Below are 27,129 nucleotides of genomic sequence, written 5' to 3' on the forward strand. Positions count from 1 at the left end.
TCAGCCTGTCAGATTAAAAGCTTTACACTGAAACACCTGCTAGGCCATCAATGTGTGTGTGTATGCAAGTGCGTGTGGGTGTATGTGTAGCTGTGTTTGTGTGTGGATGCATGCATGAAGGGAATCCTAACAGACATTACTCTGTATGAACTCGCAGGATCCCCTCCAGCTTTCAGCAAACCTTTGCACAAACATGAACGTGCAGACAAATATGATGTGTGCTCTGTAATCACAAACACACACACACACAGAAAAACACAAATAAACACACTTTCACTGTTCGTCCTCGGTGCAGGCTAATGAGGACGAGGCTCGTCTTATAAAAGATGACTGCTGAAAAGTTCCCCGCTGTTTCCTCACAATCTTTCAGCAGATTCAGGCTCTTTTTCAAACTTTACTTCAAGAAGTTTGTTGAACAGAGTCACACCACTGGGGTACCATGAAAGGTCAAAGTCAAACTATGGACTAGAAATGACTAATATGCTTTTTTTAATCATGCAAAGACCATAAACTATCATGGGATCAGGGCAAAAATGCTTCTTTAACAACTGTCCTCTGGCTGATGGAGTCCATGTCTGTCATCATGCCCACAACCCCCAAAACAAAAATGACAAAGACTGGGGACCCCCACTGTCCTTGTAGCGCCACATTATGTAATAACACCGCATTATATAATAACCCTAACCATAGGACTTAGTGTGGGCTCCAAGGTATGCCCTACCCAACTACCTTGCCCTAACTCTAACCGCTTAGTGACTTATGCCTAAACCTAACCCCCTTTCAGGGCTCTAGACTAAACACCTAACCTTAACCCTAGGACTTAAGGTGGGCTCCAGGGTATACCCTTCTACCTTGCCCTAACCCTAACCGCTCAGTGGCTTACAAAATGCGGCGTTATTACATAATTATTACATTACTACATAATATGGTGTTGTTACATAATTTGGTGCTACAGTCCTGAAGATTGGTTGTGGCATAGTTGAATACAGCCATGCACATTCAAGAACTGTTTTTATTTTTAATGGAACCAATTTTATGTTTATATTCTTACAGAAATGGGCAAAATATACCATTTAAAACCATTTGAAAATACACTCCTTTTTGTCGAAGGCCTCTAGTGACCCCCACTCAGTGTCTCTGGACCCCCCAGGAGGGTCCCGACCCCTCTTTAGGGACCACTGATGTAGAAAACTTCATGATCGCAAGCACCAGTACTACATTACCCACAGTCCTATGTCACAGCGACATCTCTGTTTGGTGGAGACATTAATTCCAACTGTCGGCTGCTATGAGTGAAGTGAACAGTGAGTTACTGTTGAGCTCTGTGGTGATGACGAATGGCCCCACATACATCGCGCCAACTCAGAAATAAGAAATTTAAAGAATTAAAAACTGTGGCAGCTAGGCCTGGGCGATATGGCCTAAAAATCATATCACGGTATTTTTCTTGCCTTTTACGGTAACGATATTATATCACAGTATTACAAAACTAAAAGGAAATAATGATTTTCTATCCAAAGTCAAGTGTTATTAACCCCCTTCTCCCCTTAAAACAAGCCGTTGATGGCATACTCAATTCATGTCTAAGCATAGGAGCACAGAAAAATGTTTTTTTAAGTGTCTCTAGGTTTACTTCTGTCTGACTGCGCTCTAAGTTTCACATTTCATCTCTATCCTGATGAGGTGTGTTAAGCTGCTAATGACTTGAACATGTTTCCTGGTGAAGGCCTTCACAATAAAAGCCTTTCAGAAAATAACAGCCGTGGACTTTTATTGTGAAGAACTTGACAGAAGTATTTTGTTTAGCATTGAGTTAGCTTAGCTTTGGCTGCCGTACCGGAGAGTTTTTGTAGCTAGTTTACAGGAGCTTTTCTGACCTCGTTTAACATCGCAGCCTGGATATTTGAGTCATTGTGGACTTAGAAAAGAAAGTCAAAAGTTAAAACAGATATTTAAACCTTTGTTTAAGCGGTTGTAAGATGAATAGCTGCAGTGCTGGGCTCTCACCAAACTGAGACCAGCCAACAGTACTTAGCTTGTGTTAAAGCCCCAGGCAGGCTGACAGAGACGGCACACTGACTTTGTTGTGGTAAAGTCATCACACTTTGAGAAGAAAGAACACGTGTTTCTGCCCGCTAACCGTGCTTAGTTTCAACAGCAAGAGTGGGTGACAATTGGTTAGTTACCCGGCTACATGTAATACTAGAGCTAAATGTGCTATTGACTGCTATTGAAACAAATTGCCCTTCACAGGGATAATAAAGTGACCTTGAACCTTGAATTGACTGGACTCAGCCTGAGCTGTCAGTCACAAATCACTCTCGCTGCCAGCTGTGGGAGTGGATATACCTTGCGCGTGCATCACAGCACAACGTAGGCATTTAAACCGGTGATGACAGTGTTGCAGAAATCCATTCCGTCGCAAAAATTTTACCGGTTATGGTATTAATATCAGTTTACTGCCTAGTAACTAGTGGCAGCAGAACATTCCAACCTGTATAGGTTGGTAGCAATGCGCATTTCTAACAGAAATGTTAAATTGATATAACCTTGCAAAGCAGATGGATACACCCATTTCCTTGTTTCTCACTGGGGAATCCATCTTGCAAAGCTCCCATCTGAACTGTTTGGGTCCGGATAGAAAGTGACAGGACCAATCAGTGACGAGGGGCAGTAATTTAAAGAGTGGTGAAATCGTGACATAAACAGGCAGCAACAAGAGGCCAGTTCAATTGGCGGAAGAGCTTAGCATGGACGCTGCTAAAGCGCCAGGTTTATCAGAACTTGATGATATTTCTTTGTTAAAAGAAGAACAAAGAACAGCAGAGAGTTGTTTTCTTTTCAAAAATCACAAAAGTTGAGTACTGACATGTTTACAGTCGCCATGTTTCACGTTATTCCTCGGTAGCGGCTACGTCACGTGTTTTGTTGCTCTGATTGGCCCGTAGAGATGTGACAGACAAAACGTTCATCCAATCACACTCCGAGTTTTTTTCAAATCCTCTGCCTTTTTTCAAACCTTTCCTATTGAAGCTTTCCCAGATGGATGTGTCAAACAAATCCATCTGAGTGTCAGGTTAAAACTGATATACTTTGAGCTAAAATATCAACATTTTGTGCCTAACTCATCAAGAACATTGCTAAATTTAAGGTTTCGTCTGGAAAAAAAGTAATCCAAGGTTTAAGATACTCTGTAAATTTGTGAATGAAAATCAAATTAGCATTTCTTTTCTACTATTCAGTATGTGTTTCTGAACTATATCTAATCCAGTGGTTCTCAAACAGTGTGGTGAGGCACACTAGTGTGCCTTGAGACAAGTCTAGATGTGCCTTGGGAATCTGGCTGGACCCCTGAAAAAACCCAGAGAATGGACCCTCCCCAGTTGTGATTTATTGATGAGTATGTGTGTTGGATCAGTAGCATTGGTGCTAGCATCCTGGCTAACAGTTATCTCATTTGGCGAGCTATTAATGAGTTGAAATTGGTGTTGAAATGATCATTACTCATGCTACTTTTAACCAAGTTAACCAATTTTTCTACCCATTTGTCACTAATTTTGCTACCTTAAACCATTTTTGCAGCTTTTTTGCAATTTTGAAACTTTTTAAAAATACTTTTGACCCATTTTTTGGTACTATTTTGGAACTTTTTGCCACATTTTACCCGTTTTTGCTACCTTTTTTATGGTTTTTGCCTACCATTGCTATTATTTGGACTTTTTTTTGCCAATTTTTTCATCCCTTTATACCACGTTTTTGCAACTTTAACCCTTTTTTGGCACTTGTAACTTATTTTGTGACCTTTGTGACACTTTCAACCCATTTTTGCCACCTTCTTGCTAATTTTCACTCACTTGGCTTTGTTTGGTCACTTTGCCTAATTTTGCCCATTTTTTAACCACTTTTAAACCATTTTAACCACGTTTTTACAACATTTAACCTTTTTGGCCACTTGTAACCCATTTTTGCCACCTTTTTGACACTTTCAACAAGTTTTGCCACTATTAACCATTTTTTGGCACCTTATGCCAATTGTTAACCATTTTTGACTTTGTCTTGCCACTTTTAACCCAATTTTGCCATGTTTTATCATCACTTTAACCAATTAACCCACTTTTGCCACCCCCAGTTGTCTGGGCCCCAAAAACCTCTCCCCTTCATCCCCACTTATGGGCCACCTTGACTGTTATATTATTTAAAAAGTCTGTTTTGTATTGATATAAATATGGTGTGCCTTGAGATTTTGGCTTAACCTTAGATGTGCCTTGGGCAGAAAAAGTTTGAAAACCACTGATCTAATCACCAAAACATACAAAGACCAAAATGGCTTCTACTCTGACACATATTTCCTGGAGAGACCCGAAGAACTAGCATGAAACTGCCCCACACACTTTATATTGATCCCCTTGTATTATGTATTTCTCCTCCAATCATTCCCTGCCAAAGTTGTATGTAGTTCATCATGTCTGTTGGTCAAGGAAAGGCTCAGATTCTCTGAGAACGCCACTCACCATGACGTAGCAGAAAGATAAGTTAGCCAGACCTCAACATAAGTTGTTTTCCTTTTTCCTGTTTGAAGCATTTCTCACTTTTGTGCAAAGTGAGGCTAAATATAATCTCGACCTAGTTTTCTTCTCTATGCAATCTTAATCTTTGAGGCTTTCTCCTGACAGTTAATGTCCAAAAGAGTTTGGTAATTCCTTTAATGTTTATGCCTCCACTCCATCTGGTTTGTCCTTAAGGACCACCGTACCTTTACACCAGGAAAACCGTCCGCTTTGATTACAACAAAGGCTGCTAACGCACACAGAGAGGGGGAACACTGACATGCATGCACATCAAGTTATTTCACAGTTTCCCTCCAGGTCATTAGAAACCTACTAGAGCCAGACAGAGAGAGAGAGCGAGAGAGACAGAGAGAGCGAGAGAGAGAGAGCGAAAGCTACGCACACACAATTTGACACGGACAAGTCAGATGAGGAAGCACTGTTGGTTACTGAGAAGAAATAATTACACAAACACATTCAAACACACTCTCTGTGCTCTCTTTTCATCTGTCTCTTTCATTCACAAACACACTCTGCCAGAGGGCGCTGCTGTGCCCGCTGCAGCCGCGGTGACCTTACATTAACCATCAGGACTGTGGACTGTTCCAGAGCCAGTGACGCACGCAGAAGACACACAAATCTTACTGCATTCTTTCATAACAAGCAAACACAGATGCAGAGCCAGAATGCACATAGAGAGATGTTATTATGAATGAAACCTCCAACCAAAGACACGCTGCCCACATGCACACGGACGATTCATCCACCAAAAACAAATGTTTATCATACCAAACAGCAAAATCACACGCAAACATGGACAAACATGCTTTTAGTGATACTCTGTGCTTTTTTTGTGGATGGGTACGCTCCATTATCTTAGATATCTCATTAAACTGGATGGGACACGCACTAAAACGTACAAACAGAGAGAAGCACACACTAGCAGCAGGAGAACTGTGTCACTCTAGATCACTGTTTGTTTTGTTATGTTGTGTTTATGAGAACATAAAATCAGACAAGTGGTGCGTAATGACTGCATTGTAGTAAAATTAAGTTACATTAAATCTGAGTTTACAGTGGATGTTTTCAACCTTGAAGTCACAGGGAGTAAGGGTCGAAGTATTTTCTAAGGTTAAATTGAAAGAAAACTGACAGAATTAATGGTCAGGAACCAACAAGACACGCAGCAGCTCTAAAAAAAAATCTGAACACCACTGTTAAACGACTTACTGGTGTAAAATAAGGCAAAAACACATCCATGCATTCCTAATATATGCTTTATTGCCAAAAGTATTCAGTCACCTGCCTTGACTCGCATATGAACTTAAGTGATCCATAGGGTTTAATATGACGTCGGTCCACCCTTTGCAGCTATAACAGCTTCAACTCTTCTGGGAAGGCTTTCCACAAGGTTTAGGAGTGTGTTTATGGGAATTTTTGACCATTCTTCCAGAAGCGCATTTATGAGGTCACACACTGATGTTGGACCAGAAGGCCTGTCTCTTAGTCTCCCCTCTAATTCATCCCAAAGGTGTTCTATCAGGTTGAGGTCAGGACTCTGTGCAGGCCAGTCAAGTTCATCCACACCAAACTCTCTCATCCATGTCTTTATGGACCTTGCTTTGTGCACTGGTGCACAGTCATGTTGGAACAGGAAGGGGCCATCCCCAAACTTTTCCCACAAAGTTGGGAGCATGGAATTGTCCAAAATTTGTATGCTGAAGCATTCAGAGTTCCTTTCACTGGAACTAAGGGGCCAAGCCCAGCTCCTGAAAAACAACCCCACACCATAATCCCCCCTCCACCAAACTTTACATTTGGCACAATGCAGTCAGACAAGTACCGTTCTCCTGGCAACTGCCAAACCCAGACTCGTGCATCAGATTGCCAGATGGAGAAGCCCAATTCATCACTCCAGAGATTGGTCTCCACTGCTCTAGAGTCCAGTGGTGGCGTGCTTTACACCACTGCATCCGATGCTTTGCATTGTACTTGGTGTTGTATGGCTTGGATGAAGCTGCTCGGCCATGGAAACCCACACCATGAAGCTCTCTACCCACTGTTCTTGAGCTAATCTGAAGGCCAAATGAAGTTTGGAGGTCTGTCGTGATTGACTCTGCAGAAAGTTGTCAACCTCTGCACACTATGCACCTCAGCATCTGCTGACCCCGCTCCGTCATTTTATGTGGTCTACCACTTTGTGGCTGAGTTGCTGTCATTCCCAGTGGCTTCCACTTTGTTATAATACCACTGACAGTTGACTGTGGAATATTTAGGAGCGAGGAAATTTTACGACTGGACTTGTTGCACAGGTGGCCTCCTATCACAGTACCACGCTGGAATTCACTGAGCTGCTGAGAGCGAGCCATTCTTTCACAAATGTTTGTAGAAACAGTCTGCATGCCTAGGAGCTTGATTTTACACACCTGTGGTCATGGAAGTGATTGGAACACCTGATTTCAATTATTTGGATGGGTGAGTGAATACTTTTAGCAATACAGTGTATTGTGTGCTTATCCTTTTAGAGGGTTACAAGTACCTTGTGTTCACCTAAATTAATGCATGTGAGCAAACACAAAGCTTTTTGGTCCGTTTTAATGATTTTAAAGTAACGTTAACATAAAGAGACATAAAGCAGAACACCAGCAGTAGTTAGAGATGTCCCAGAGACATTGCCCACTTGTATGTACTCCTTATACATCGATTTAAAAATAAAAGCATTCCCCATTAACTTCACCTTGAAAAGCTTTCCCCATGTTCATTCTGTTACGTTAAATCAACAGAATCACTGCAAAGGTTTTCTTGAACAGTTTTGGTGGCTTCTTTAGGGAAACATTTCAGAGTTCAAGAATCCAAAAGTGCTCTGCAAATGTCTCAGAAAAATAAATAACAGGAAATGTCTTTCATTTTGAATGTGAAGCAGCAACACAAAAGGATACAAACTGCACTTTTTAAACTAAGTGAATCTTTTGTGCTCCTCCACATCCTGGGTTTTCTTCTGCAGCAACAAAACTGTAATGCTTCTTATAAAAACAGCAGCGCTAATTCCCCTCTCTGACAGTTAGAAAGTGGGTTTCCTTTGAGCACAAATCATAACTCGGAATAATTCTGAGATGAGCCAGAGGACATAACAAAGTCTTCATATTGTGACAGCAATTCTCCAAATCATTATTATTTTGAATGAATGTCCAGAGGGTACTAGCACTGTACACAATAGTATAAATTAGCATAACAATGCTCCCTGTTTGTTTTTGCTTGTTCTGACTTAATATGCAGATGACACTTGAATGAGCTGAGACTACAGGAGCGTGCGGTGTTTGCTGGTCAGTTTCCAGGTGCTAACATCTGCATTGATGGAAAAAAAAAAGAGCAGCGATGCTTATCAGAGAAAATTCAAGACCACACTAGATGCCATTCACAGCAGCTGAATAGAAAGGAGTAATGCACTCAGCCCATTCCATTCTGTTGAATAAGGTATTTAAGCAGACACACCATTATAATCAAGCAGCTATTCAGAGAAGCAGCAGGTAGGCGTCACAAAAGAAAGGAGCAAGCAAGCTGCTGAAGACTTCAGAAACAAACACAAGCACCTGTTCATTTAAAGTTACACAAAGAGAGTCAGCATGAAGAACCCCTGTGATACTAAACACCAACATTACCTACAAGAAAGACCTCACTTTACAGTGCCTTATCAATACCTACTGTTCTACAATTTACTAGTTTACAACAGAAGGTATTTAAACTCTTCATGCATATTGCCTATGACGCAAATTTTAATTGGATCTTGTTTCAGCTCACAGACTTGAAAGATATGGATGAAACTGTTATGGTTTTAATCTTTAGTTAAATACCATCGACTACTAAGCCATTTATCTTCGTACCTTGGATCCATGTTGTTTTTTTGAACCTGAAGTAGAAAGGAGAATTTCATATCCAGTAAAATGACAATTATATCTGCATTGACAACTCCAATTCTGAAAAGCATATTTAAAGTGTAACAGAATGCAATGATTTTCAAACCTAATGAACCCAGATTTTACCGGATTATTGGACTTTAATGCAACATAAACAACTTAATCAGATGTTAAAACTGAGACATTTTATCATTTCATAAAAAATAATACTGATGGCAGCAACATGTCTCAAAAAAGTAGTCCAAAGGCCTTTGCACAGTGAGTCCGTTTTTTGCATTCAAATTTTTCACATGATAAAAAAAGAAAATCGAGCTGATGTTGTTATAATAATGTTTGCACACTGACTCCGAAATTTTCGTGCGTCTTTTTTTTTTTTTTTTTTTTTTTTATTGAACAGGTTCGATTTTATGCGAAATTTCGCATCAGTCCAAGTCATTTAAATGTGTGACTGATGATTCAAAACAATACCCACTGCTTCCTCCTCGCTTGCTCACCCCAACCGGACCCCTCCTCCCTCTCTCTCTCCTCCCCTCTCTCTCCCTCTCTCGCAGCAAAACCTCACTTTAAAGGGATACTTCAACATTTTGGCAAATTCACCCATTGCCATAATCCCTATAGTCTTAGTAATAGGTTGGTTTCCTTTAGGTGTCAGTGCAAGCTGTTTTTAGATCTGGGGGGCTGATATGCCAGCTGCTCAACTTACACTATTGAGACCTCCGGTATTTCCGGCTTTCCCTCATCAAACTCATCAAATACACAATCCAACAACTCCAAAACGCTCTGGACAATGTGTGGCCTGCACATTCACTACACTATGAAATAATCATGGAACATTACGAAACGAAGTTGTTTTTAGAGGCAAATGCAAAGCCGAAACTACACTCCAGGCATGGCTGCTGGGCGGAGTGATTTCAGAAGCGCACGTTTAGTGCAGGTACTTCCCTCATCAAAACTTGAGAAGAAGCCGTTTTTGCAACGTCCAGCCAGTGATACTCAAGGTGAAACCAAGTAACTACGGCACTGCTTTAGGTGCGCACTGTGTCACTCCACCCAGGGGTTTACTCAAGAAAGAAGTTCCAAGTATTTGCTCCATGTGTCTTAATGTTACATAATTATATGTTATTATTTGAAACCTTCCATAGATGGTGTTTGGGAAAGGGCAGAGATTTTGAAAAAAAAAAAAAAAAACTTGGAGGGTGATTAGATGAACGTTCTGTGTGTCACATCTTTACAGGCCAATAAGAGCAACAAAACACGTGACGTAGCCGCTACCGAGGTGTACCCTCCATTGACAACTGCATAACACGAACCATGGCGACTATAGACATGTCAGTACACAACTTCTGTCATTTTTGAAAAGAAAACAACTCACTGCTGTTCTTTGTTCTTCTTTTAACAAAGAAATGTCCTCAAGTTCTGATAATACTGGCGCTTTCGCAGCATCCACACTTATGTCTTCCACCATAACTGCACTGGTCTCTTGTCGCTGCTTGCTTATGTCATGACTCCACCGCGCCTGAAAGTACTGCCCCTCGATGCTGATTGGCCCTGTGACTTTCTAACCGGGCCCAAATGATTCAGACTGGGGCTTTGCAAAATGGATTCGCCAGTGAGAAACACAGAGACAGGCATATCCATCTGCTTTGCGAGGTTAAATCATACCAGTACATCCCTAAAAGGTGGCACTACACAGACAACAGTAAAGGGTTGCACTGATGTCACATCAGCTCAAGACACAACCGCTCGGCTCTGGGCTGCAAAACAAAACACAGAAGTCTGCTCTGTGAGGTGTGAGCAAAAATGGGAGAAACTCAGACTCATCCTTAAATCAGTATTTAGACTCTTCAGAGATCCAAAATGTTTCCTTGTCTTTTGGATTTTAAAATGTGGGCACAAATCAAGTTTCCTGACGTTTATCTGGACCTGATTTTAAGAACACAAAACAGAGCCTGAAGGCACTCATCAGCCTGGTCTATCCACGATGGATGTGAAACTAAATAAATGCTGAAGTTTTATGAATATAAAGCTGCAGATAAGTTGCTTCTCTGTATTGTAGCTATCTATTCATCTACTTCTTACTTTAGGTAACCTGTGAAAAGAAAAGATTGCTCTGTGGTTGTTGAATGTGCTTGTAAAAGTTCGGGCTGCAGCGTATTTTAAAATGAGATCAGTGCACCCAGGATCTCTGTCTTCATCTAGTTTGATTTTAACACCAGCTGAACCTTTATTTACTTTTAATGTGACAAATTCTCATGGTGAGCTCTAAGCTTTTATATTATGTCATATAAACTGTTATAGACTAGATATATTCACGTATTAATGTATCATTACGACTCAAAACCTTTCTGTACACATATTCCATCATGAGGATCTGTACTGACTGTGGTTTACATAATTAAGATGTAGTTATTTTTAAAAAAAAACCACTTGAAATAAAACTGTTTACTGCTTTTCCCCTACTGATTTCTGTCAATTATCCTTTCAACAACTCCGCGACTGGACCAGCACACATGCATACCTTTAAAGCCCACCCACCAAGTGAGGGCAAGGGTGTCTGTGGAAAAGCAAACTATTTTTTTTTTGTTTGTTTGTTTTTTAGGAGGGCTGGGCAATTAATTGCGAATTAGATTAAGATTAGATTTCTTCAACCTGAAAAGTGTCAAAATACCAGTTTGATACAATCTGTTTTATTTTTTTTTCCGTTATACCAGTGTCACTCACCCTGCTCAACCAAAGAGCCAAATGGTTGAAAAATACCTTTGCAAGAGTCACAATCTAAGTGGTGAAAAATGGCAAAAACAGCTTAAAGTAGCAATAAAAATAAATTAAAGGTGGCAAAAATGGTCTAAAAGCAATCAAAATGGGTAAAACGGGGTGAAAATGGGGAGGAAAAGTGGAAAAAGGGTCAGAAAGTAGCAACAATGGGTGAGAAGTAACAAAAAAAATGAGTTACAGTTGGCAAAAAATGGTCCAAAAGTGGCAAAACCGTGAAAAAAAATGAGTGAACAGTAACAAAAATGGGCGAAAACTAGGAAAAAAGTGGTATGTAATGACAAAAGGTAGCTTAAATGGGTGAAAATGCAGAGAAAAAAGGGTGAAAAGGGTCAAAAATTGAATAAAAGTGGCAAAAAATGGGTAAATAGTTGCAAATAAAGCGTCAAAAGGGGCAAAAAAGTAGGGAAAAAGTGGTATTAAATGGCCAAAGATGGCCCTTATCGGCAAAGATGGGATAAAAGTGGCAAAAATGTGCAAAAAAGTAGGAAAAAAATGGTTTTCAAAGGCAAAATGTAGCTCAAATGGGTGAAAAGTGGGAAAAAATGGTGAAAAGGGGCAAAATGATGAAGACATAAAAGAGCCACATGTGGCTCTAGAGGCACGCGTTGAGTATCACTACTTTATACATTATTCAAACCTTCAAGTATCTTTTTTATTCTATTTTATTTTTTTACAGAAATCCTAGTTTTCTTGCTCATGCATTTATTTTTCTTCATCAGAATGTGAATAATATGAGAAATGATCATCCCCTTCAATAAAGCAATTGATATCATAATTTCTATATGAGCCAAAATGGCAGTAATATATTTTGATTCTAAATTTAGCCCTAGTTGAACTTATCTAATATTGTACTTGTTATAATATAGAGTGATTCTTGCTTATTTTTGTTGAACAACAGAAAAAATGAGGAACCTAAATAATCACATTTCAAATCGCAATCGCAATATTGCAGGAACAAATTGCAATTAGATTATTTTTGCATATCGTTCAGCCCTAGTTTTTAGCATACCGAGCCATGCCAAACTGTACTTAATCAAACCGGATTACCTGGTAGAAACACAACTTATTTCAGCAAGACAAAGCTAAACCACATACCACATCCCTCACAACAGCATGGCTTCACAATAGAAGAGTCTGGGTACTGAACTGGTCTGCCTGCAGTCCAGACCTTTCACCAACAGAGAACATTTGGAGCATCAGAAAAGTAAAAATCCAGCAAAGAAGACCCAGGACTGTTGAGCAGCCAGAATCCCACAACAGACAAGAATGGGAAAACATTCCTCTCCTGAACTCCAGCAACTGGTCTCCTCACTTCCCAGATATTTAGAGGCTGTTGTTAAAAGTAGAGAGGATGCTACACAAGAGTTTGATCTACCAACTGGCTCCTGACAAATCGTGTATTCACATGACAGTGACCTTCTGTTTGTTGAATGCCTACTACATTTTGCTGCTCTGATTGGCCTGTAATGACTGTGACAGAACATTTATCCAATCATTGACATTCATACCATCTTCATTTCACTTTTTAACCCCAGAGTTGCAGAAATGATGAGATGATAGACGAATGAAGTGCTATTTTGCAAAGCAGAACCTAACCTGGACATAGGAAGCACAGAAAGAAACAATTACTTTAGTCTGCTAGATTCAGAGCCTGTGTGTGTGTGTGTGTGTGTGTGTGTTAGTGAGACACACAGAGGAACACACACCATCTCTGAGTAAGTGAATGCCAGGGCAGCTGATTGCGGTCATTACGATGCTGAAGGCGGTGAAGATGTGTAATTAGCCATTGTCCGAGACAAGGCTGTCAGACAGAGCGACTGTAGTTAACACACTCCATCACACACTCTTTAACCCTCATGCCACACACTGATGGGCTGCAGCAGCTGAAGACACGATGCACACAAAAACACCATGTTCACTTTATTCATACTCACACATGTAATCAAGATCAGATGAACTTCTTCACCCCTGACATGTGGGTTTTTTTTTTTTCCCCCACCAAAGGCACGCTCACAAACATCCATATCCCGCCCCCTCACATAGCATCGACGGAGGAAACAAGCGGTAATTAGTGTGCTAAATGCTTTCTCTGTTGTGGTTAATTGCAGCCTGTATGGATCTGGTCGGGGCGGTCGCAGAGGGGTGTCACCAATGCTTTAGCTCCAATGATCTCATGTTGTTTTTTTCTTCTTCTCTCTATCCTCTCATCAACTCTTTTCTCTCAAACTTTACTTTTGGAAAACTTTCACAAAGCTGATGAGATAAAGAGCTCCCTCCCTGGAGGAGGAGTGGAAACATGGCAGAGTTTTTAAGACTCAGCTTTCATATTTAAAACAAGTTTTTTTTTTTATTATTTGTTACATTATTCTTTCTTAGACCTGCAAATTAAAGAACTTGTGTTTTCTTTTGCTGCACGGTGGTGCAGGGGTTAGCGCTGTTGCCTCACAGCAAGAAGGTTCCTGGTTTGCTTCCAGGTCAAGGCTTTTCTGTGCAGAGTTTGCATGTTCCCCCCATGCATGTGTGAGTTCTCTCCAGCTTCCTCCACCAAAGGCATGCTTGTTAGGTTGATCGGTGGCTCTTAATTGGCCGTAGGTGTGAGTGTGAGCGTGCCTGGTTGTTTGTCTCTATATGTTAGAGCTGACTGACTGGTGACCAGTCCAGGGTGTACCCTGCCTCTCAGCCAATGACAGTTGGGATAGCCTGCATCCCCCCTATGACCCCCAACAGGATAAGCGGTATAGAAAATGCATAGATGGGTGTTTTCTTTCTTATTTGCATCCTTCTTGAGAGTGCACAAGGAAAGTCCAGACACCAGAAGACTCAGCCAGGCGATGAGACCACAGCGCTGCTGTTTGTAACAGTTTCACAGAGGAGAGTTCAACGACTCGTCAACTCTCAGAAACAAGCAGCAAAGACAATGAAGAAAAAAAACTCAAGTACAATCTAGAAAGGCTGTCCGATAAAAGTATGTTTTAAAAAGAGATTTACCAGGAGTTACTGACTCAGCCGATATAATTTCCTCAGGCAGGGTGTTCCAGCACCTCAGGGCCGGACTGAAAATGTTCTGTCCCCTTTAATTTTCATCTGGTAGATAAAAGACCTCTGCCTAAAGGTTCTTAGAACACATGCTGGCTCATACAGGGTTAAAAGCTCCAATATGTAGGTGGGAGTAGGCATGGGTGATATGGCATCATAACTTGAGTAGTCTGTCTAGTTAGTCTGTTTTAAGGCTATATGTGCCATTTGTATAACATATAAACACGTCTAAAGTGCCCTCTAAAACACGCAAAACTTAGTGCCCTCTGCAGTGGCAAGAACGCGCTGTATGTGCCCTTTTTTCTTGTCGCCCCTGCCCTTGAAAAAGTCTGTGCACGCCACTGACCATCCGTGTCAGCTGCAGGTCCGTGGGTAGGTGTTATTAGTATTACCTGCATTCCTTTCCATTTAGAATGATGTCTGACAGTTTACAAAGGAAAAATCCTCCAAATTTGTTTATTTTGCTCATGTTTCTGCTCTGACTGTGGGAGTGTCCTGGAGTCGTACGACCAAACTATCAAATATGTCAAAAATCCATCTGACCAGCCAGTCGGCGTGTGATTGGATCATTGTAAGCCATCGTATCCCCCTGTACACAGCACGACAAACAACACCCAATCCGACTGAAAGTTGGTGCGACTTCCAAGTGAGTCGTGTGACTTAAAATTTATGGCTGAATCGGATGAAATTTGTCCAGTGTATGCCCCACTTTAGAGAGAAAAAAGTTAATGTACAGGTTATATCAGGCCTGAGATTGAGGAATCTTTGTAGACAGTGTTACAGTACGTGTCTAAATTTTTAAACATCTTGACCTGTATAAATTTGTGTGAAGTTTTCGTGAGAACAAGACCATTTATCCTTCTGAAACTGTGGCAACTTAAATGAAGAAAATATAAACACATGAATGAATTTTAAAATGATAAGTCCCAGTCTGTATAGGGACTGATCCCCTCCAAGTTCACGGCACACCTGCCCCCACACACCTGTGAGGGACCGTGCGTATTTCTGCCTGCTGTGGTGAGATGATAAAGAGACTTGGTTTTCCTGCGATACAAGTGTCAGACTTGTTGTGAGAATTTAATAATTTGGGTACAATTGCTGCAATCTCGCGCCGAAACTCTGCACTTGTTTAACTATCTGGGATGTAAAACAAGCAGGACATCTGTTCATACACAATAAACCAGTTGCACTGGAGAACTCTCTTAGGCTACGTTGACACCGCAGGCCTTAATGCTCAATTCTGATCCTTTCTAAGATCTGATTTTTTTGTTTGCCTGTTCGCACTGCAGTCAACTTCCAAAAGATCAGAATACGTATCTGATTTAGAACCACATACGAAAGTGGCCTGAATCTGATTCGAAACAGTCAGATTCAATGTGACTTGCGCTGTTCACACTGTCAGAAAAAAATCGGCTTCGGGTCACCTTAAACTGCAGTGTGAACATAGCCTCAGATACTGAGTCAAAGCATCCCAGCACACATGTGAGCCCAGCTCTGACAGGGGGGAGGAGGGTGTGGGTCTCTCTGGTCAGTGAGCATGTGGGTTTGCTCAGCTCAAAAAAGCACCTTTGACCAAACCTTGACTCAAGCCTTCTGCAGAAACTTTAGCTCTAAAACTTTGGGCCTGTTTGCTCTGAAATATCAGCAAAAACAAACCAAAAATACCCAACTGTCCAATCAAAAACCTGAGAAGCAGTATTGTTTTTTTATGCATTCTGTTTTTCCTTTCAGCTTTCAGACACATACATCTCTGAGGCTTCTTAGAGACAGAAAATCTGTCCTGAAACGTGAAATACAAAAGCGAGGCTACTGCAGAAAGCAGAACGTCTCACAGCTGAAATGGAGCAGGCATGAGGAGTAAACAGCTCTGCAGGAGTAGGACGGTGAAAAAACATCAGAAACAGCTTTGAAGTTTCATTTAGTTTTTTTCTGCAAACATTTCTAGATCAGACGTGACGCTCGGTTTACTCTGCTGACGAGGTTCAGAGGAGGCTGGAGAGGAGAGACAGAGAAGAAGAAGAGGTAAAAGGATTTAAAATAAGACTGACAGACCCTCTTAGTATCTAATATAGTTTGGACCACATCAGCTGCCGTACTCACTCCAAAACATTGTCTGTTAGCTTCTCATGCTATATTCCTGTTTACATAGATCAAAAATAGAAATCTCTTGGTGGTGTAAAGATAATCCGATATAGATCGGTTGACTGATCTTGACATCAGCGGTCTGAGTGCATCGGTCCGCGGAGCCCTGGATCGGGAAAAATGCGGCACAAACTGGTCTTTGGACCAGTTTTAATGTTGTTGGTTCATTGAGGCTCTGCTGTTTGTTTTCATAGCCCATTCCACCGTGCTCTGGCTCAGCGTCTGTAATCTTGCATGACCCGCGGTGACCTTTTACCTTTAAACGGGGGTTCCGTTCGCCGTAGGTGCTTGCTAGGTAGCTGGATGTGTTTCACCGGTCGTCCCCTAAACGTCTTTCAGTTCTGCACCTCAGGAAAAAGTCATGTTAACTTTATATGAAGGAAGGATAACTTTCTAACTGTCTGCCAGTCTGTATGCTTTGGACAAAAGCGAATAAGAACTACGGCAGCTCCTAAATCTCACCTGTTGAGACGGCGGGGCTAAAGTTTAGCTAAGATGCTAACGCTTAATGCAGCACAAACAGACCCGAACATAAACACCTTTTTGAGTTAAAACTTTTCAGTTATCACCGTAACAACAGCCCCTTTATTCACGGGGTTTAAAACCATAATGTGCTGTTTGGAGTGATTGATTTGGTGACATAATTAATACATCTGAGCCCACTGATGTGATTTTAAACAGAGAGGACTTTACTGAGCTGGAGATCAGCTGTTCTCCAGCGAATTAATTCAAGAATGAAAACAATCAAGAACGGTCAGATACACAGAGAAAGAAAATAACAAAATTTTTGCAACATGTAGAGTGAATACTCACATTAAGAGGAATTATGAAAAGAAAAAAATATATAGAAAGCTGTTTCAATTTAACTGTTTTCAATATTATTTTAACCCCTTGTTCTCCTGTGCTAGCAGACACACAGAGCTCTGTCAATCCAAATCTCCTTGTGACTTTAAATTCATTTAATTTGTGCTTCTTGGGAAAATTTAATATTTAATTTGTACTATTATTGGGATTAATACTGCTATGGAAGTTACAAGTACAGAAGGACGAACATGTACCAGTAAAAACTCATTTTAATATTTATCTCCCAATTTAATGTCAAAGTAAGACACCTGGGTGTGATGAAAACTTTCTTAAACATAATTTCAGAATGTTAGCACAGGAGGCCTGGCATTTAGTCTGTTTTATAAATACGATCAAATAAACTTAGATTGCTATGAAATGATCTTGTTTTCCCCTTTTTTTGGTATTTTTGTTGATGCAAAAAGTTATTTTGATCCTATAATCAGATTGTATTGAATCAAATTGAATATTTTAATGAATCATCAGTGAATTGAATCGTAGTCTGTGAATGGAGATTCTGCAAAATTTACATTGAAACTACTGAAAATATACAGAATAGTATACAAAAAATTCCATGAACATTTTCAAGAAATAATTCCAAAATTATTCATGGAAATCCCTGAAATTTTCATTAGAATTTCCCCAGTATTTCAAGTGAATTACTAATACTTCACTGGACAGTCTGGGCAATTTTCTTAAAAATTCTAATAGTAGAAAGTATTACTGTGGTATGTTGTGGGAAAGCCAGAATGTAATGTTCACATACGTGCACGCAGGATCTTAGGAGGTTTAAAGGATGTAGAATCAGCATGTTTTGGGGCAGACTGGCTGCAGGGGGCTGCAACGTGGCATTAGAAAACAAATGTTTACATAATCCTCAAACTGCACTAAAATGAAACCCATTTAGACCATGACCTATAAAACCTTAACCTCCAGGCTGTGCAGATTTAAAAGGATAAAAGGATTTAAACTACTAAAAGCCTACTTCATTTAAACTGTCTTAAAAAACTTTAACTTCCATACATATTGAGTATATTTCTTCTGATGCGCCTGCCCTGAGAAATTTGATGATGGACAGTGTCAATAAAAAGTGTTCACCCATGTGGATGTTCTATGCTTTTATAGAACTTGGCTCTTTAATGTCAAAGTGAAAAAAGATTTCTGCAAAGTAATGTCAAAGTAATAATGGCAGCCACTCTTATGCAGACTGGAAGAGAACTACGGCTTGGGAGAAGATTTATTTTTCAGTAAAACAATGAGCCGAAGCATACAGACAAAGCTACACAGAAATGGGTTAAAGGCGACAAGGGGAATGTCCTGGAGTGGCCGAGTCAAACACCTCAATCCAATAGAGAGTAGGGGTGTAACGGTACGGAAAAATTTAGTTTCAGTATGGACCTCTGTTTTGAAGTCACAGCTCGGTGCATTTTCGGTACGAAATTAAAGCAAATAAATTACAGATTGTTTTTACATTTTATTTTATTAAATTGTAATAAAATAAATATGCTGAATAAATTACATTTAAAACTACTGCAACCTCCTTCCAAAAGGTGTTCAATGAATAAAAATATTTATAAATGAATAAATTTTTGAATTAAGAGGTTATCTTAATTGATATATTGACATATTTGTACCCATTCTTTAAACAATAAAATTTCCCAGCCAACTTGAATGCATCATCATAAAACCGTAAGATAGCTTGTTAAGTATGCTAATTTGTGTCTATCCTGCCAATTTCAGCATTGACTTCAGCACTGGATTAATCTTTTACCCAATAGGACCTACTACAAAGTTTGGGAGAACAACCCATCTCACGGATAAAGAGGTTAGAGCTGAGTGAAATCTGAGGATAACTTTACCTATGATGCAGCTGCAGACATGATGGTGTCCCCTCTCCCCCTCCTCTGAGGCTGACAGTTGAAGGTGCATGCTTAGAATTAATTTGATTCACAAAACCCTAGCACCAATGTTATTAAAAAAAGGTCTTAAATCATGAGAAATGCATAACCGGCTGGTGAGACTTTTCTTGTTCCTCCTCATTAGACGTTCTTGTTTGAATAGTGCCTTCTCAAATGCTTTGATTGATCCGCTGGATGACGTGCTGTCAGCAACACAGCTGCTGAATAATGTCAGCGCTACTCTTTTTGTTTTTGTCCATTGTTGTATTTTACCGGGAAACAAAGAGTTCCTAAACAGGACACTTTTATCTGGGAATATTCAGGCTGTTGCTGTCATTTGCTGTGGTTGCGTGGTTACTAGGCAGTGTGACAGTGAGTTGCGCTCTGGTTTTCTGTCTGTGTATGAGCTTCGTTCTACATGTATCCCTATTTGGTACACATCTATACAGTCCCGAGAGGCCCGTACCGAATGGGTATGGTAAAAATGCATGCATCTTTACACCCCTGATAGAGTATTTGTGTGTTTGTATGTATTTTTTGGTAAAACACCCAATGGGGGTGAATACTTTTTATAGGGACTGTATGTTCAAACTGCAGGTGATGCCTCTGTCGTCACAGATACACCAACATGACACTCGAGGCAGAAGCTCAGGAACATCAGGCTGGTCTTAAGTGAGTGCATTCCTGCTGTCAGCAGCACCTTGTCACTTTGCCTGCTAATGCTAAGACCACATGTAAAGGCATGCTAACATCATGGACATGTTGCCATTGGTTACATTTGCAGCAGGTGAGCACATGACAACACAGGAAGCTTTCATTTGATCAGATGTTACACTTTAGCATGCATCAATAACAAACTCAGGAGGATTTCGGGGCCAGTCTGTCAGCTTGAATTGTTCGCAAAACATCCATTTGTAGAAAGGCTTTTGCTATCTGCAAGTGCATCAGTAGTAAGTTGACCAAGTTCACGGAGTTTGTGAGCTGTTTTCCTGCATCACCGTCATGCTCGTACCCACAGAACAGACGCTCTCCTGCAGGATTATGGTTGCAACATGCTGAGCCAAATCCAGTTTGTAGGGAACAGCAGAGAAAACTGCACGCGTCATGCACAGCTGATGATAACATCCAACACACTCGCTGCCTCACAGCAGTCACTATTAAATTCTCACTGCGGTCAGCTCGGTAATGCCCAGAAAATGAAGTGGATCAACGCAGCAGGCAGAGAGCCGAGCCGGTGATAAAATCCTCATCATTCATTTGTTCTCCATCTCTCCTTCATAATGGTGATAGAAAGATTAAATCAATCTCAGAAACACTGCGAAAAATGCAAGATATATGCCATGGACTGCATTTTTAGATTCCCATGTACCCTAAAATATGGAAAATGGCTTCCTGGAGTACTCGATGGTGGTGATATTCAAACTCAAATCATCTTAAATACATCTTTAATTGCTGCTTTTCTCTCCACTAACTGCTTGACGTTTTCCAATCAGTCCCTCCAGACGATGAAGCCAAAGACCAGCGGCGCTCTAACAAAGCACGCAGTGAAATGTGAGCCCTTTAAAGTGTCTTCATCTGCATAAAACTAAAAGAAATAAGAGGTGCTTTCAGAGTTTCTGCACAGCCACAGAGCTGCTATCAGCCTAGTTAGTCTCTGAGGCCATCTCAGACAATGACGCTCCCACTATGCTCACCAGTGCATGAAATAGGATGCAGCTCACCTTATTAATACCCCTGATGCAGCCCTCTAAATACAACAGTGTAGTGTATTAGAAAGGAACATCATAAAATCAGCACTGCGCTGCTGTCATATCTGCTAGTTTTACTCGTCACTCGAAAGGGGGAAAAATTACAGTCAGACATGCAGCAGTTTTGTTTAGCTTCAAGTCTGCAGCAGAGAGATCTTTATTGAATCCCTGAATATACAGTTACAATAATGCACATAGATTTCGAATTCAATGCACAACACTGGTGATCTGTGCCTCTGTTGAATGGTTATTTGAGCCAATAAACACACCAGTGGAAACTAGAGATGTCAGACAAAACATTTGTTAAAACTGTGGCACATTTCTCAAAAAATGAGTATATTTTATGGGAAACACTGCAACAGAAACAGGGCCTAGGGCTGTGATTAACAGCTATTTTGAAAGCTGACAAGTCATTAAATAAAACCGTTTATCGACTAATCAGTCAGGACTGAATCAGGGACGTTGACCACTTTCATCTGCAGCCATGAGGATAAAATACTTTGAGAATTAAGACGTTATAACATGCACTCTGTAATGGAAAATTGTGTCTTAACCTTGTAAGCTTGTATTTACCCAACCTAAACCTTTGCCGCATCTTGAGAGTAATGAAACAATGTCTGACCAGGTGTTCCCTCTTGGGGAAGTTTTGGGGGCAATCAAGTGTGATAAACAAAAGAATCTTTGATCTGAGGGTTTCTAGCCCAGAAGGGGTTCAGAGTGGCGATACGTATTTGCCCAGTAGGGGTTAAGCTGGAAACAGGATTTTTATGACATATTTTACAATCTGTGTGTAACCTGAAGTGTAGGCATGCAAATGAGTGTTGTAAACTTGAATAAAAAAGAGCACTGGACGAAAGGTTGTGCCACTCTGTGGACATGGTTGGTGTGTCCACCTACAGGTGTCAAAATAAATCCAGAAAGTTTCTCCTTGCTGATTGTTGTTGGTGTCTTAATTTTCCTGTCTTTTCAGAAATTTCCGCCACAACTCCATCTGTGCAGCGTTCCATTTGTGCCGTGCACCCCAGGACCAGAATTGCAACTCCCCTTTAATTATGGATTTAACTGCCACAGTTAAACTCTAAGAAAGAATCTCAGTATCATAATTCTTACAACTACTTTGCCTCAATTTCTGAAATCCAAGGAATCACATGAGCCCTCCAACGTGTTTGTGTTGGTCACTCTGGCACGCAGCGAAATAAAATCAGTATATTAAAGGAGACGTGCAACAGCGGACGGTTCCCTCTCTGTTTGCAGCCGTCTGCAATAGACAGCACTCGTGCTACTTTAACCGTAAAGAGCCATAAAGAGAGGAGGGTGGGGTTTTCATCTGTGAGTGACCTCTTATGGTGATGCATTGATATAGATCGATGGATCATTACGCTCCTATAAGCTTCACTACTGTCACGTTTAGTGAATAAATGAGGGAAACCTGGAATTAGGCCTTTAAGTTCTGGTCTTTAGGTTTCTACTTTATCAATGAACCAAACCAGTACTGAACCATGACCTCTGTGAACTGTTACACCCTTACTATACCCCAGTGGTTCTCAACCTTTTCAGCTTGCGACCCCCAAAATAAAGGTGTCAGAGACTAGGGACCCCCACTGCACCTGAAGGTGATTGGACACAACCATGCTCAATTAAGAACAGTCATGTGCAGACAAGGCTGCCCATAAGGGGGGAAAAAGGGGAGATCTTTTCTGGTGCCCAGCCAAATGCCTGTGGAGGTCAGCAAAATCATGGTCCATTGTAAAGTTAAGCTGAGAAAACTATATTTTATATTAACCCAGTTGAAAAATAGCTCAAATGGGTTAATAATGGCAAAAAACTGTGGAAAAGGTGGTGAAATTGTTTTTTTTTAAAAGTAGCAGAAATGAGTTAGAAGTGGCAAAAATGGGATAAAAAATGGCAAAAAAAAAGGCAAAAATGGGTTAAAGTGGCAAAAATGGGCATAAATTGTGATAAAAAGAATTTAACAAATGACTGAGTGGCTTTAAATTGTCAAAAATGGATGGAAATTTGGTGAAATGGGATTAAAAAATTGATGTAAACTGGCAAAAAAGGGTTATAGGAGATATTGGCAGAAATTGGTGTAACTGGCAAGAATAAGCATATCAAGTAGAGAAATGTGGTTAAAATGGGAAAAAATGGGTGTTAAAAGTGGTTAATAGTGGCAATAATGGGTCAACAGAGGCAACTTTAGGCTTAAGTGGCAAGAACTGGTTTAGACATGACGAAAACAGGCAGACAAAAGTGGTGGAGAGGGTTTAAAATAGGTGTTAAATAGCAAAAATGTGTTAAAATTGGAGGGGAAAATAATGATAAGATGTTCAAGTTTGGCAAAATTGGTGCAAAGGGGCAACGGTACCATAAAAAAAAAAAGGGGGGGGGGGGGGGGTTGAGCATCTGGGGACCCCCTCTTGGTGTCTCGCGACCCCCAAGGGAGTCCCGAGAATCTCTGATCTACACAATAATAATATACACAAATTAGATATATCAAGGTATATATTAAATATTGCCACTGAGCTTAAAATTATCACGATATGATTGTTGATCCACATCGCCCAGTCCTAGTTGAAAGCCCCTGCAGTGGGTGAATTTCAACACATTTAGGTCCTAAAACTCACTCAAATAAAAATCAATACTACTTATGCTACTAAACTCTGACTACTGAGCTGGGCTGAGAGTGAAATTCCCTCAGTGGGGGATGAAAGTTTATCTTCAACTTCAAAGAACAAAGAGAGACAAAGCAGAGCCTAAATGATTTTCCTGTGCATTCTTCAGGAAACTTTGTGCTGATTTGGAGCAGTAACACCGTAACAAATTATCCTGTCATCTTTCCTTTCTAAAGCAGACAAACAGACATGAAAACATGATAAATATAACATAACGCTTCTTATTGCATTTGAACTTTTCACCCTGCAGACCTGCAGATGATTTAAGACATCAAACAAGAAGACGAAGAAAGGAGGCATCCTCAGTTCAAACAGCCCGAGGGTGAAACTCACACAAACGGGTCGATGTTCAGGGAGGGTTGTGAGGCTGTGTATTTCACTCTGATTGAACATAAACTGATTTATTTTGATTGAAACAAAAGGACTTATTGCTGCTTTGAGCTAACATAAACAGTCTGCAGAGCATTTGGGCATTTTGCTGCTCTGTTTGGCTATTTTTTCTTCTAACCTCCATTAAATATGACGCCTGATGTCTCATTCAACAGGATATTTAGACTACTTTTGCATCGTTGTGGTTTGAGTTGTTAATTCTGTGAAATACGGTGCTATAAATCTGTGCTTCCATTTGATCAATGATGCTTTGGGTCTCCAACGTGTGTTTTTAACGCTAGAATGAAGAAATAAATGAAATAAATCTGGATTCAAAATGTAAATAATCCTTATCAAACATTAAACATTAGCCTTTTGAAGCCTCTAATACAAAGTGTTTGGGAAGTTCTCAAAAAATTCCCAAAAAAGTCAGAGTGTTAAAGCAAAATGAGGTAGTCAGTCTAGCTCAAGTCAATGGTGGAGCCTGTTGGTGGATAAAACTCATGCCGAGGCTGGATGAGAGAATGCAAAAACATCTTGGCATGCAAGAAAGATTTCCAGTGAGGTTCTTTGCACTTAAAAAAACACAACAACAAAAAAAAAGCTGTCCAGATTTGATTAAAAAAACTACAGCTAAAGCTACATCTGAGCTAGCCGCTCCACCAGCAGAATATACCGCTTTTAAGTACAACTAAGTACAACCCATAACTATCGCAAATTTATGCTAAAGCAGGCCAGGAGAGGAGCGGGAACATCATGTCCACCATAAAAAGCAATCACTGCTGATTATTGTTCTTATTTCAGTAAAGAATTGTGGTCCAGTTCTGGTAAACCGCTGCTATACTATAGCTACATCTCAGCTAATTGCTAACAGCTTCAAGTACAACTAAATCCTGCCTGTAGCTACTGCCTCGTTCCCTGCAAATGACCCTGAAGGGCCAGGTACATTCTTAGACCAGGCACAATCTTTCAGACTGGAGGTTTGCAACCTGGATCAGCCTGATGACAGACATGAAACTGAGACAATCCATCTGCTCCGCAAGGTTAATAAAGTAGACTAGAAAACATACTCATCATCCTGTCAACTTCAAAATAAAACACAATGCATGGACTCCTGATGTAAATCTCATCACTACATCAACACTGTGTCACAACCAGCTGCCGAGGTCACAGGGTTGGTGAGCATAAGCTTAAAAAAAAGTGGGCAGGACAGTTTAATGGCGTCCACCCTCAAAAAATATGTAAGAACATGTCATTTCCTACTTTCGAGTACGGTATAACATCTTGATTTTTCTACATCTAGATTTAACATGAGGCATATTTGAAAGGTGATAATGGACAGGTTTGAGGGACGATTGAATGTGCCTCATTAGTGATGTAACTGAATTATTTATTGGGCTGTATTTTATTATTCACCATTGTTAATAAAAGCACTTAACAGCAAGTCCATTTCCATCTTATCCGGTGCTGAGTCGCAGTGGCAGCAGGCCAAACAAGACAACCCAGACATCTCTCTCCATACACTTCCAACTCCTTCTAAGGAATCCCAGAGTGTTCTCAGACCAGACAGGATATCTAATTCCTCGAGCACATTCTGGGTCTACCTAGAAGTCCCCCCCAAGCTGGACATGCCCAGAAGACCTCCAAAAGGAGGGGCCTAGGAAGCATCGGCTCCACTGGCTCCTTTCAATGCTAAGGAGCAGAGGCTATACTCCTAGTTCTCTCAAGCTGTCCGACCTCCTCACCCTATCTCTAAAGCTGAGCCCAGCTACCCTCCAGAGAAAACCCATTTCAATCATTACCCAGAATTCATGACCATAGGTGAGGATTGGAATAAAGATCCAACGATAGAATTGAAAGCTTTGCTTGTTTGCTCACTTTCCTCTCCACTACAATGGACCAGCACAACGCCCCCAGTACTGCCAATGCTGCACCAATCCACCCATTGTCATAGTGGTAGAAATTGATATCATGGCATCAGCAATCATGTTGTGAACCAGTCAGGCTTTGCTGTCAGCTGACATAAACCAGTTCACAGTGAGTACAACTTCCTCTCCTCTTCTTTAAAACAAACTAATAAAGTTGTCCTCTAAACTACAAATATTGGAAGTTGACAGTATGATTACACTTCCAGTTTACTTTTCAAAGTAAAAGCCCAGTTTGGTAACCTTACAAAGCAGATGGATACCCTGTTTCCATGTTTCTCTCTGGCGAATCCATCTTGCAAAGCTCCCGTTTGAACAGTTTGGGCCCAGTTAGAAAGTGACAGGACGAATAAGCGATGAGGGGCAGTACTTTTGGGCGTGGCAGAGTCTTGACGTAAGCAGGCAGCGAGGTGAGGCCGGTGCAAATATAGTGGAAGAGATTTAGCGTGGATTAGGGCTGGGAAATTAACCTTTAACCTTAAAAGTGTCACAATACCAGTTTGATATAATCTTTTTTCTTTTTTATGCTTTACCCATTATTCAAACATTCAAGAGTCTTTTTCTTTCTTTCTTTTTTTTTTTTTTTACAAAAATCCTACTTTTCATGCTCATGTATTTATTTTTTTTCATCAAAATGAGAATATGAGAAATCCCTTTCAATACAGTAATTGATATCAAATTAGCTATAGGAGCCAAGATCGCAAAAAATCTTTTTTTCTTAAGTGTTTATCTCTAGTTTAACTTATCTAATATTGTTCTTGTTTTATTATAGAATGATTTCTTGCTTATGTTTGTTGAGCAACATAAAATGAGGAACCTAAATAATCGCACATTAAATCGCAATCACAATATTGCAGGAAAAAATTGCAATTAGATTAGTTTCAAAAATCGCTCAGCCCTAGCGTGGATGCTGCTAAAGCGGCCTGTAAGATGTGACAGACAGAACGTTCATCCAATCACCCTCTGACTGTTTTTTTCAAAGGTTCTGCCCTTTCCTAAACGCTGTCTACGAGAGGTTTACCAGATGGATGTGTGAAACAAATCCATCTGGCGTGTCAGGTTACCAGTTTGGTAATGCTGTGGCAAAATTCAACTTATTTGCACTGAATGCTTTAATTTCTAATTTTCCCCAGCTCATGTCTACAATGAACCAAGTCACCATGGGGAGATTTATGAGGTAAAACTGATGAAGAAAGGCAGGGCAGTGACAGCAAACAGGCAGCACAAATATACATGGTAGACAAACTGCAGCCATCATGC

The sequence above is a fragment of the Cheilinus undulatus genome, linkage group 3 (genome assembly GCF_018320785.1).
Source record: "Cheilinus undulatus linkage group 3, ASM1832078v1, whole genome shotgun sequence".
Lineage (NCBI taxonomy): Eukaryota > Metazoa > Chordata > Actinopteri > Labriformes > Labridae > Cheilinus > Cheilinus undulatus.